We start from the raw sequence: 13,815 nt of genomic DNA, 5'->3' as shown, positions 1-13,815 counted from the left end.
AAACTTCTGGAATTTGGCCAATGGTTCAAGTTGTTGATTATTAAATATTCTGACTAATAAATTTTGTGTCGTCCGATTCAACTTCATATTTTTTATTACATGACACTTCAAAACCTAAGTGCGCACACTTGCCCTACATGACTATACATATTCCAAAGCTTTTATATTTATTCTTGGGGAGTGAAATTATGGTACATGGGCTTTTCAATACCTTCTATATTAGCAGATTATGTAATGGATTTTGTTGTATCTGTTAATTCCTACGTAAATTCATTAAAACGAAGATAATAAAATTTTAATCGACTGGTCTAAAATACCAATAAGTTCTGGAAGATTTATTAATTATCATTCATATCTCCCACGTAATACTGAGATTAATTCAATCAAACACATAAAATTAAAGTACTGGATACGTCTAATACAATATTTCATGAGAAAAACCTACTGCACTAACTTGTGTATGAAATCCCATATCATCTTTAGCAACGAAATCTACAAGGTGTTTCAAAAAAAGGCGACCTCGTCTATAGGATAGATAGAAATCTGAAAAATATTTGGGGTTTGTCCAGTAAAGAATTTTCGTAACGTATCCGTATTCAAGATAAAGAGCCTTAAAAAAAAATTATATACATTTTTTTACGATTTTGCTGCAAGTACTGTTAACATTTTTGGAAGCTGATACATCCAATTAATTTGTTTTTATTACACGGTTCGTACCAAGTAGTGTGAACATAACTTTTTCAATATTAGATCAAAAAGATACTCTTGATAAAATCGATACTGTGTACCATTTACGGAATATTTTGATTTGAAAATTATGAAGTAATAATCAATGTAGGTATAACGTATCGATTAAGTCATTAATTATTATTATTAATTTGTAAGCATTATGTGAATTATGTAAATGAGATCCCATCGATAAAACGGTTACATTTAAAAAATTGGGACTAAGAGCTTTGGTTTCTTGTAACGTTTCACAAAAATCCAGTGTAATCAGTGTAGAATCTTGTTTTTCAAAGTTAAATAAGTATGGGCACTGAGCTATTGGAGGCCTTAGTATGAAACAAACAACAATTTGATAATCATGTATTGTGGTTTTGGGACTAAAACTGTTGTTTGTTTCATACTTAGGTTCCAAATAGTACCCATAATTATTTAACTTCGAATTTTACACGGCAATAACATTTTTCCTGCGTTTGCCATGAAAAATTGTCATTCATTGATAGTTATGAAGTTGAGTCAATAATAATTACATTTCTGAAACCTTGTTATTACTTAAATTTGATATTGTTAATCAAAATGTATTCAAATAGTAGTACAGGTGTTATGCGTTATGCAGAATGTTTCCTCGAAGAAAATTACCAAGTAAAAATACATTTAGAGCCATTGAACGACGCTGTTGAGAAACTAGGAATGTGGAACTTAAAAAAATAAATTCTGGTAGGCCAAGAACCAATAATAAAGAAAATATGATTTTAAATTTAGTTAATCAAAATCCAACAGTTAGCGTAAAGAATGTTGCAAGACAAACAAATACGTCTTCTTCAAGTACTTGGAGGAGACGAGCGAAGATCTCTATTTTTTATGCAAGATAGAACTCCACCTCACTTTAATAGAAGGTGTCATAATTAGTTGAGTAACCATTTTCCGAATCGATGGATTGGTAGAGGTGCAGAAGCTCCGATTCATTGGCGTCCTAGGTAATGCGATTTTAATCCATTGGATTACACAGTTTGGTCGTATCTTAAAGAAAAAGTTTATGCTATAGAGGTAAATTTACCTCAAGAATTTGAAAGACAGAATTCAACGTCACTGTAATGACCTCACAGCCTTTTAAATTTTCATTTTGTTATTTTTTGTTTAATTAATACATTTATCATTATTTTATACCAGCATCGGCTATTACTTCATAATTTTCAAATCAAAATATTTCGAAAATGGTATAAAGTATTGAATTTTTTCAAGAGTACTTTTTTGGTGTAAAATTAAATGATGTATAAGTTGGGATTCTGCTTAATAAATCTAAGATTGGAATCTATAAATCTTGCAGATTTGCCAATAAATTTCACTTGTTCAACTTTCTTTACATTTAGATAACGAATCACAGATCTGATGTCACAAGCGGCGGCTTTTTCAATTGAGGCACACATCATAAATGATCACGTCGGCAACAGTGATCTGAAAATGCTTGAGTTGGAGTAAGCGCGATCACAGCATTGTCTCATCATTTTTTATTAAAAATGTGATTGCTGTCAAAATAAACTCAAGTCCCAATTGTTCAGCAGCCGATATCCAAAAAAGAGTAGCAGAACCCCCGAAGAAATGAGAAAGGAATGAAAAAGGCTAGGAATTTTAGGACCTCTAGACCTCTAGATGTATTATGTATCGATATACCATACATTAGTTATAATAACAATATGAAGTATGTGAAAAATATTTTTTTCACATTACTTAACTAATGAAATGCCCATTCATTTCTAATCAAAGAAATCTTTTTTATTAACGAAAAATAATCACTGAAATTGGTTGGCAAAGTAAAACATTTTGAGCGAGTTCACGTATTTGTGGGTTAGGATAAACGCGGAGCAAAAGGTCTTAATCCAAATGATCCTTGGAACGACCCGTTTTGTAACTACTCACAGTTTCGGGACGATTCTTTCAGCAGTACACAAATCAACATAAATCACTAAAATTGTCTCACTAACACTCGAAAAGTATAGACGAAGAAGTATGTGGAAATTATAAGCAAATAACATTATAGGACGAATTTAACGTCAAACTAACCTTACATTATCTAATACATTCGGTGTAATACACAAGGCGTGATTTTTCAGTTGATTGACAATTAACATTATATTTATTATTATTATATTACTGAGAAACACTATTTGTGGAATTTTTTCAATGAAAAAATATTTGTGTAACCTTGGTTTTTGCCAGCGGTGTTACAGAGAGAGCGGAAAATATTAAAAATGATATTTATTATTGAAAATAATACTTGTTATCTAAGCAACTACTGCAAGCTATAGCAATTCCTACAAGGTTGTAAGAAGATATCTAATAAAAGGAAATTACTGATGAGGAAGTTAACGTCACTATTATTAAAGCGTTGGGTGCTTTGATTGACATTTTTAAAGAGTCGGGGGACTGTCCGAATGAGTTTTTCGATTGGTAAAAAATATTCACTGAGGAGGACGTCCCTTTCTATTATTCCTTTCTATTGCCCTATTATCTCAACAAACTCGAAACCGAAATCTTCTTTAGTTTCTCATTTCTTCTACAGTAATTTCTTCTCCATATCACAATATCGCTTCTTTTTATTAAAATAGACTTTCTTCGATGCTTTTTTATTTCTTTTAAAAGTGTGCTTCGACTCACTTCAGGGTAATCATCTCGAACAGTAGAAAGAACTTTTTCTACTGTCGAAAATTCTTTTCTAAAGTAGGACGCAAGAAGTTCCTTCCGAAATCTTTTTTCAAATGATTTTCTATTTGAAATTTTGGTTTTCCTTTTTGAAACTCGGCTTATTTTTGTAATAATATTTAATCGTAATGATCATACTAAATTTTGGATTGTAAATTGGGTTTCATTACTCTGTTAGGTTGCGCTATAACTCGTGACGATTTTTAATCCGTTAAGATAAGGATGTGGGGCGGGGATATTTCAGGTAAACGAAAAGGTAGTCTGAGTACATAATACAATACGTGACGTATATTACCTGGAATTTAGTATTTAATTCACTTTGAAAAGTTAGACAATCCAAAAATTAAAACCTAGAATTTCTAAATCCTTTAAATTGCATTCTAACATTAGGTAGGTACTAAACAATATAAAATAGAGAAATCGTTTTTTGAAATTTGCGGAAGCCGTAATTTGTAAAATTTCATATAACATAATAATACACACTAGCAATTGATTAAAATTCTACCCTCAATATTGCCACCACCCTTTGTCAAATTAAAATAATAAATTCGTTTGTCCGTTCCTCATTCTTCGAACAGATAACGTGGGGAATTCAGCAGGGAAACAAATTGCTTGCAATTAATGATTTTAAATTTAAAAAACAGATATTACCAAAAGGTATTATCAAAATTCTTTGGTGCTGCTCAATTGAAAGATGTAAAGCAAAGTGCTATACCGATGGAGGTAAGTTCGCTTATAAACTTCTATGCTCCGTTGGTAGAATAGTGACACAAATCAAAATTCATCATATGCCTAAAACTGTAACCGATTTATATGGAAAAGCGATATTACTGTAAATTGCAGCAGTCGCCGCTAGGAAGTGCAAGTTTCCTTTGTTCATTTTAGTGGTTAACCTTTTGCTTTTATAGAAAAGTGACGGTTGTGATTTAAATTCCATGAGAGAACGTCGTATTTGTGATAATTTTATCGAAAAACGTCTGACTTGGTTTTATGTCAGTTTACATAGAAGGTAAGTTTATGATATGACTTTTATAAAACGTCACTTTTAGAATTGTGTCATTTTTCTATATATATTAATATATATATATAATATATATATATATATATATATATATATATATATATATATATATATATATATATATATTACTTTTTTGATAATCTATGACGGATGGTAACCTCTACCTCTATTTCTAATTTGTATACAGTATTTTTATGAATTGAACTGTATTTTTTATATATTTTATATTAGGGCTAGGATTTTATTGAAATGATAATCTAGCACAGTTTTTATAATGATCATACATAAATTAAAACCGACATAAATAACTTAGTTTTTATGAAAAAATGTCACAACTCGAATAAGGTCTAGACTTTTCCTTTTCTAGTGTAAATTTTTCAATTAAACATTATACCATACTAAAGAATGCATTATTACTTAAAGTTATAACATAGAAAAGTGTTGAAAAAAATTTTTTTATACCTTGCCAGATGCTGTGTTAACTTTCGAATTTCGCCCGCTCTACTGAACATTTACTAATTTTGACTTGTGTCACTTTTCTACCAATGGAGCGATTTTAAATATAATTAGTTACTACCGTTACCCTAATAATATTTATATACACTTCTTTCGTTTTTTAAATAATTATTTCATTTTGTTTGCTTATTTTTAGAAAGCGACAATGTCGTGGATTTTGATCTACATCAAGCAACTGCAAGTGAAGCAACTACCGACATATGCGAAAGATCTGCAAATATTTTACATTCGTGAATCACCGGATAAGAAGAATTTAAAAATAAAAGACATAAATTTAAATCACTACAACAAAGAAATCGCTTCAAGATTACCGAAAACATCCCGAAACACGTAAACGAAATTCACAATTTTATAAATAATACAGATCTCTAAAAACTGACCGAGGAGAATATTTTATTGGACGATGATTTACATAATAACATAATTACATTTGAATCTAAAATTAGTTTGAATTGTTTAAAAAACTTTCACGTTTTTTAAACCAATTGTTCACCATACTTGATGTTCACAATTAACAATATATTTCGTTGATATTTTGCATTTTACCGAATAAACTTTCAACAAAGCGCATTACTGTTTTGAAAAATGTTATTCGTGTAGCGTTTTAAAAATTTAATATTACTTTGTATTATTACTGACTTTGAACTGCCTATTTACAAAGCCATAATTACTGTTTGGCCATTATCAACCTTATTCGGATGCAGATTTCACCTAATCCGAGGTTGGTACAAATATTGGGATTAGTTTCTGATTACAAAAAATCTGATGGTTCAAGCAAATAGCTGCAACATATATTTGTCTTACCTTATCTCTCTCTCCTAAGGAAGTAAGTCAATGCTTTGTCGATAATTCCAGGGCGGATATGCCCTAACCTAACCTAACTTAACCTAACCTAACCTAACCTAACTTAACCTAACCTAACCTAACCAATAATTTAACCTATGCAAAAATGGCCGATTATTTGTTAGAACATTACATAACCGGAGATGCAGTGTTTCTTCTACACTGGGCATCCAATTCTAATGATATGTCACTTTCGACCAATCTGTGTGAGTCATTTCATTCTCACTTTTCCAAATTATTTTACCATCACCATCCACATATTGTTACTTTTATAAGTCTAATTAGAGTTTCAAACTATATATGTAAAAATAAAAATCATTAATTGTTCAGTAAGAATGAAAACTCAAAGAACATGCCAAGCAGAATCAATTTTAGAAAAACAAATTAACATGTTAAATGAAAATAACGGAATATGGATTTGTGATTCAGGCTTATTTTGAATACAAAATGTGTTTTGCTATGTGTTTATAATGTAAAATATTTGTTATTGAAGTACATTGTAAATATATACAGTGCTTTTCAGATAAAAGTATCCACCTTTAATAACTTTTGTAATACTGGTATTTAGAAAAAATCCAAATACACATCAATTTATGTTGGAAGGGGCAAGCATTATGGCTTATTTAAACTTACTGGAAAAGCCACCCCCTCACCCCTAGCAGCATCCCCTTTATTTTTTTAAATTACTTTTCATATTTTTTATGTAAAATTTAGATACTCCTCTTTGAGCTGATTTCAAAAATGTATAATACTTGTAGGTTAAAGTGGTTAGTTTATGAGATAAACAATTTTTCTTTTAAGAGCACAAATTTTACTTATTATTTACTTTCACCTTATTTGCCTGTACTAAAATGGGTTGTACAACAGTTCAAACTCTTTAATCTTTTTAACTGTGCTATTTATTATGAAGTTACAATAAGTGTTCAAAATGAGTACCATTCACTTCCATACAATGGTATAATCTATTTTGAAATGCCTCTCTGACATTGCTTAATACGGCTGGATTTAATTGTCGACATTCATTTTCTATCCTCTCTCGTAAATCATCCAGAGATTCTGGTTGGGTAGCATAAACTTTTGTTTTTAAATACCCCCATAAAAAGAAGTCTAGGGGTGTTAAATCCGGTGACCTAGGTGACCACTCCATCATCTGCCCCCTTCTACCTATCCAACGAGCGGGGAATGTTTCGTTTAAAAATTGTCGGACAGGCATAGCATAGTGTGGGGGAGCTCCGTCTTGTTGAAATACCAGTAAATCTTCGGAAAGGTCATCATCATTTTCTATTATTGTTGTAATACGTGGGTTAACCCCTTCCCTGAGTAACTCAAGATATGATTCACCATTTAAATTTCCGTTGATGAAGAAAGGTCCGACAATGTGGTCACCTAGGATACCACACCAAACGTTTAACTTTTGGGGATGTTGTGTATGGAATTCATGCATAATATGTGGATCACTTTCAGCTCAATATCTACAATTATGCCTACTTACTAAGCCATTTAATGACCATGAGCATTCATCAGAAAAGCAAATATTGTTTAACAATTGTGGATTGTTATTGATAATTTGCGTCATTGATTCGCAAAACTCTAGGCGACGATCAAAATCATCTTCAATCAACTCGTGCACCAACTTAACTTTGTATGGGAGGTACTTGAATTTATGTAGAACTCGGAAAACTGTAGAAGATGAAACACCGATCGCTCTACTTATTGTTGACAACCATTGGGGTTGTTGAGCCTCTAAGCTGACTTGCCCTAAAATTGCCACTTGGATTGCTTCGTTATTTACGAGTCCCTGTCGCTTATGCACTTTATTGCAAACAGACCCTGTTGTGGTAAATTTCTCCATCAGTTGAATTACATACTTATGAGTTGCATGTCTTCCGTCATGTAATTCGTTAAATATTCTAGCAGCAGCTCTTGCACAATTATTATTTTGGTAGTATAAACCTACAATTTCAATTCTTTCTTGCAAAGAGTAAACCATTTCAGAGAAACAAAATAAATAATGTATCAAATTACACTATCAATAGTGACTACAAATTCTAGTTGACAATGTCAAACTTTAATAAAAAGTAGAGTTTTTTGTTGTTTGGATTTTTTAAGTAGAATAAATAGCACAGTTAAAAAGATTAAAGAGTTTGAACTGTTGTACAACCCATTTTAGTACAGGCAAATAAGGTGAAAGTAAATAATAAGTAAAATTTGTGCTCTTAAAAGAAAAATTGTTTATCTCATAAACTAACCACTTTAACCTACAAGTATTATACATTTTTGAAATCAGCTCAAAGAGGAGTATCCAAATTTTATATAAAAAATATGAAAAGTAATTTAAAAAAATAAAGGGGATGCTGCTAGGGGTGAGGGGGTGGCTTTTCCAGTAAGTTTAAATAAGCCATAATGCTTGCCCCTTCCAACATAAATTGACGTGTTTTTGGATTTTTTCTAAATACCAGTATTACAAAAGTTATTAAAGGTGGATACTTTTATCTGAAAAGCACTGTATACTTTTCTTTTTAATTTCAAAACAAAAATCCCGAGATGCATAATCTATCGTCACAAGTTGTCTAATCTTCATGACAACCACGATCACGACTTGGCACATTTTAATCACTAATTAGCGAACGCCCCTCAATTGTATATTAAAATAGACTATAAAATCGAGTTTTTTATTTTTTAAAAACTAACTCTCGATTACGAAGAAATATTTTAAATTTCATTGATTATAAACGTTGTAAAATTATGACCAAACTAATATAAGAATTTAAAAAAAAATTATACCTAGAGGTAACAAGTTCTTTCAAAATAACCCACTGACCAATGGAGATATCAATGGATGTATAATTAGAGTTTATTGGCCATCATTATGCCAAATAATTTTAAACTCGGTTCATCATAACAACAATCTACTTTACTTCAAATATTTATGTAATGATTTAATAATTTTCTGTTTCAGAAATGTCGGATTCTTTAGTATTATCAAGATTCTTCAATGATAATTGCAACTTCGTGGCAGGTATGTGTCCAAAATGTTACGAAGAATGTCAAGATATTAGAATTACAAGCATTAATATGAATTTTTTGAAACAATTTCATCGTAAAATATTCAATGAAATAGTAAAGGAACCAACATTTGGATTTACATCGGACGAAATAGACTATAGTGTCAGACAATTTGAGAAAGTGCAAAATTTTTTTAAAATTCGTAAAACAACTTTAGGTAAAATAGAAGAAGTTGAAGAGAACGTTATCCAATCAAATAGTATCCAAAATGGTATAATTACATATAAAACCAATCAGAAAATATATTTACGAGGCCTAAAAGAAATAAGTAAAGAACAAAAGAAAAAGTGGAGAAAATATAATGCAATACATGACGAAAAAGAAAGTAAATATTTTCACGATGTTAATAAAAATACTGTGAAAAATAACGCTACTGATATCATTTTACAAACAACGCAGAAAAAATACGCATTCGATAATGAAGTTAAAGATAGTAAAACTAAACAGGAAGAATTTATTACAAATTTTCTCATAACAGACTTCGAATTCAAATACCTTAAACATCAAAAGCAAAGAGATACTTCCTCATGGATTCCCCCACGATCTCCGCATAACCTCATAGAAGAAAGTTTATACACTGATCCTTGGGCATTACTTGTAGCTACCATTTTTCTTAATAGAACTTCCTGTGTTGTCGCTAGACCGTACGTGTTTTGGTTTCTTTCCGAAAATCCAGACCCCCTTACTGTTTTAGATAAATTTCCCAGTGATTTAGAAAAGTACTTTGTTAACATAGGTTTGAGAAAAACGAGAGCAGTGCAAATATATAGGATGTCATATGAATTTCTTTTTAAGCCATGGAAAAACGTCAGCCAGCTTTTTGGTATTGGAGAATATGGCGAATGTGCTTACAGAATGTTTTGTTTAGGAGATTTCACCGTTCAACCAAAAGATAGATTTTTAAAAATATATAAAGCTTGGTATGATAAATTACTGAATCAAAAATTATAATATACGATTTGTTTTTTAATTGTTTTGTTTATTTCAACATTTCCAATATTTGCCATGACGTTGCTTGATAAAATCCACGCTATAGCTTTAAGTTCAGAAGTAAATAAAATTTTAATACCGATTAGCTTAATATCCTTTCAATATAATATTTTTATTAAATCCTACAATCATAATAAATATAATAAAATCGTTGTGAACAACAAAAAATTGCTAGATTCGAAAAAGCTGTTGGAAGAACTTTATATTTAAGAGTTTTAAAGAAAAATTATGACATGTGAAAGGGAAAAAACATCAAGATAAATAAGATACAATGAATGTTTCTCCCTAGCAGGTGAACGAGGGTAGTCCAATAAGTATTTAGCACTGCCAGGACAACTTTAAAACATTAAAAATATTGGCTGTAGGATCCTTATTTATCTTTAAATCTGTTTGCCCTATTCGTTAGCACGCTTATCCAATTTTAGAGAGATCGTGGCACAGCTGTCCTCTTAGAAACACGGTGTACACGATCTTTATCTACCTACTCCACGTTCAGAATGAGTTAAGAGCTCAATACTTTACAATGAAAAAAAAAGCAACATTATTTGCTAATTAAAATCAAATCTTTAACATCTTTTCAAACATTTCGCAATAATTTTAAGGCATATTTACCGGAAAGTGCCTTCTACTCTATAAACAACTTTTATTCGAATAATATTTAATTCGGAGCATGCTATACACTGGTTTAATGTTGTGATTGATTTTTAATACAAATCATTACTTATTTTAGGATTGCGGTAAAGTTAATTTTGATATGTACATTTTGAAAAGTAATTTTGTTATGTTACTTGCATGTTTGGTTCTTAGTTTTTTTACAAGCTTTTCTCTACAAATTGTAAGCAATTTTTTGACAATAAAGCATTTCCCTCTCGCTCTCTCTGTCATACAAAAGAAATACGAAAATTTTGAGAAAAAGTGGCAATTTATTTTCCAATACAGTCCTTTTATTTTAAAATACTTGGCCCAGCAATGCTCCAAATTCTTTAACCCGTATGAAAAATTCGTTTTCTCGAGGTTTCCAAAGAATGTATATGTGGCAAGGAATACTACCTCATTCGATTCGAATTTACCTGGCGAGTGATTTTTTCAAGTTTAGACCTAAAAAGAAGCCGCAAGAGGCCAAATCTGGAGAATATGGCAAATAGGGCAGCACTTTGTAGTCTAATTTGGCCGTGGCAAGAACGGAGATGTGAGCCGGTGAGTTATTATGGTGAGCACTTTTTTCGCTAAATGAGGTCGTTTTTTCATTAATTTGACGTCGAATCGCCCGAATAATTATCATAGTAACCCTGTAACCGTATTGACCTTCTTTAAGCTTTAGAGTTTAATTTAGTATTTAGATAACAGCTTGTGAATTCTAGAAAATGGTAACCATCATCCTTTCGGCTGATAGAGCACTCTATGCCTTCTTTGGAGCACATAAACTTGATTGATGTCCACTATTCCGACTGAGCCATGATCTCTGATGTATACCAGTAAATCCAAGTTTCGTTGACTGTCACGAAACGACGCAGAAACTTCTTCAGATTGCACTTAAACAGCGTCAAGCACTGCTCTGAAGGGGTCTCACGTTTGTTCTTAGACGTGGCTTATCAAAAACTGACGTGCGACAACGTTGAAAATTTAAACTAATTTGTAACGGTCGCCATGGAAGAAGTCGCCATACACAGCAACCAAGCGCTATGTGATTTCTCTGCTAAATGATTTCGTTAAAAAAAACACCAGAATAAAACTTCGAGTCCGATCGGGCTGAAATTTCGACAGTAGTCTAAAATGTATCACCTGATAGTAAATAGCTCTTGCGATACTAGCGACATCGGGTGGAGAGCCTAGGTACTATTTATTGGACTGCCCTCGTCTATCAGGGTGCCATCTATCGTATACTACTAACTACCTTCATGCGATTTACTGATCTGCTGAATAACATACAATCAAAAGACCTAATACACCTTTATGACAAAGTTATTTTATGTAATTAAGCAAAAATAAATAGCGGGCTAACTGACCAAACATCTGCAAGTGATGATAATCGGTAATGGCTCTATAAATCGGTTTCTGTTTAATACCGTCATAGATGAAATTATAACCCATAAATAAAACATAGTGTTTTAATGTAACAGTTAAACCTCACGTGTTTTACTGTCCATTTTCGTATTTAAGTAGGTTTATATAATTTATGTGGAACATCACCATCTAATACCAAAATAAAGCAAATTTGTTTAATATTCTAACAACAACAATTGTTTTTTTGTCTACAGAAAAAACATGTCATTGAACGCCATCGATATCATTATTTTCTAGTAAAAATTTAAAATAGTTGTTCTAAATATAACAATTTACCTAGTTTTCAGAAGTTGTTTACGAAATTTTTATATTATAATAAAATGTCAATCTTTTCAACACAAGGATTTGTAACATGTTAAATTCGTTCCTATTATGAACACGGATATAATTTATTACAAGCATTTTGGAATTAATTTGTTTATTTATTGGTATTAATTTATATTCACTAAGCGTTTCCAGTTATTTTTATAATTGTACACACTACTGAACACTAATTCGCCTAAAAATTGTATCAGATATTTCAAGTGCCCAGAATCAATAAAATAAAAAAAATTTTTTCGAAGTTAAGTTTGATATTGTTTCTTATTGATTTTTCTATGCCGATTTCAGTAAAACTATTATTTTGTAGCAAATCCAGCCACATCCTAGTGTATTTTGAGGTCAGAGTTGAGGTTTAGTTGCAATCTCCGACAAGTCCAAAGACATTTACGATATTTTTCAGTTTCAAAATCCACCAAATTCAAATCAGCCAATAGGAGCGTCTAGTTTCGGGTTTTAGGTTTTGCCTGTCCTACCTAAAACCTCACAACTGCCGACTTGTTTCAGATATTCAGCAACAGAACTACCTACCAAGCCAAAATTCCATTGCAAAATTCCTTTCTGTATTTTATTCGTCCAAAGACAACAAAATAATTTTATAATTATAATATATAATAGTAGGTCTGGAAAGGATCTCAGCTTTTTTATTGCTTTAGAAATCGTGATGGTACGCTAGACAGGGTATATCGAGATGTATTTTTAACCATTCTCGGGCTGAAAAAAGATAGAGTGTTAGGAGTTTTGAAGGGACACTATAAAAGTGGAGGTGCGGCAGCTACAGAAACAAGAGGTGGAAACAGAAAATTGGAAAAATTTGCAGTTAAACAAACCAAAATACTCGAGATTGCACAAAATACAAAAGTTATTGAGTCACAATATGATAGGCATAGGGCAATCTATAGAAAGTACGTTCTCCCCGAGCTGAATATTTCTAAACGTACAATTACTCTGTTGATCCAGAATTTATTGTCAAAGAGTTATACTTCCGTGAAGTCGTAAACAAAAACTTTAATTTTGGTTTTGGGCCACCAAAACGGATGCCTGCTCAACTTGTTTATTCCTTGAAGTACAACTCAAAATTGAGAAAAATACTAATAAGAAAGATAATTTGCAAACACCAGATGAAAGCTGAGGCATTTTACTCGCTTTCAACGTCTGATGATAACATGTGATTGACAAAAGAACCTGCTTCTTTCACGAGTCCCTGACTAACTTGCTTATTTTAGCAGACATTCTACAATTTTACATTAACAACCGGAAATTCCAAATTCAAACTGACAAAGGCAAATGTTAACTGCTATACGTGGTTTGAGAGTAAATTTGCCAAAAACTTTTTGCATACTGATGAATGGGAGAAACCAAAGTGAAATGTTTTACAGATGGGTGCGGGTGCAAAATGAAAATTCGATCCTCTTTGCTAGTTCTTGAAAACATGGAACCGTTCATCTTGTTACGAGTCACTGTACCGGTTAAAGACTGGAAGTATGAATGTGGAAAAGTGTAAAAAAACAAAACTTGTGGCACTTTAAGTTCGATCCATCAAAAAGGATTATGCTAAAAAAGAACAAGGTCCA

General features: G+C 31.5%; 1 protein-coding gene across 6 annotated transcripts in view; it reads right to left on the bottom strand.

Moving 5' to 3' along the window:
- Nucleotides 1–13,815, bottom strand: part of LOC130440921 (calcium release-activated calcium channel protein 1-like) — a 57,280-nt gene that overhangs the window by 15,099 nt on the left and 28,366 nt on the right. The window contains exon 1 of one of the 6 annotated variants that reach the window (XM_056774297.1): nt 2,641–2,659. The exons of the other annotated variants lie outside the window; for them this stretch is intronic. The gene's annotated coding sequence lies outside the window, so the exon portion shown is untranslated. Of the gene's footprint in view, nt 1–2,640; nt 2,660–13,815 lie in introns of those variants that run through there. 6 annotated transcript variants of the gene reach the window in all.

This window comes from Diorhabda sublineata, chromosome 3, assembly GCF_026230105.1.
Source record: "Diorhabda sublineata isolate icDioSubl1.1 chromosome 3, icDioSubl1.1, whole genome shotgun sequence".
Classification (NCBI taxonomy): domain Eukaryota; kingdom Metazoa; phylum Arthropoda; class Insecta; order Coleoptera; family Chrysomelidae; genus Diorhabda; species Diorhabda sublineata.
This window is presented reverse-complemented; position numbering and strand designations above follow the sequence as displayed.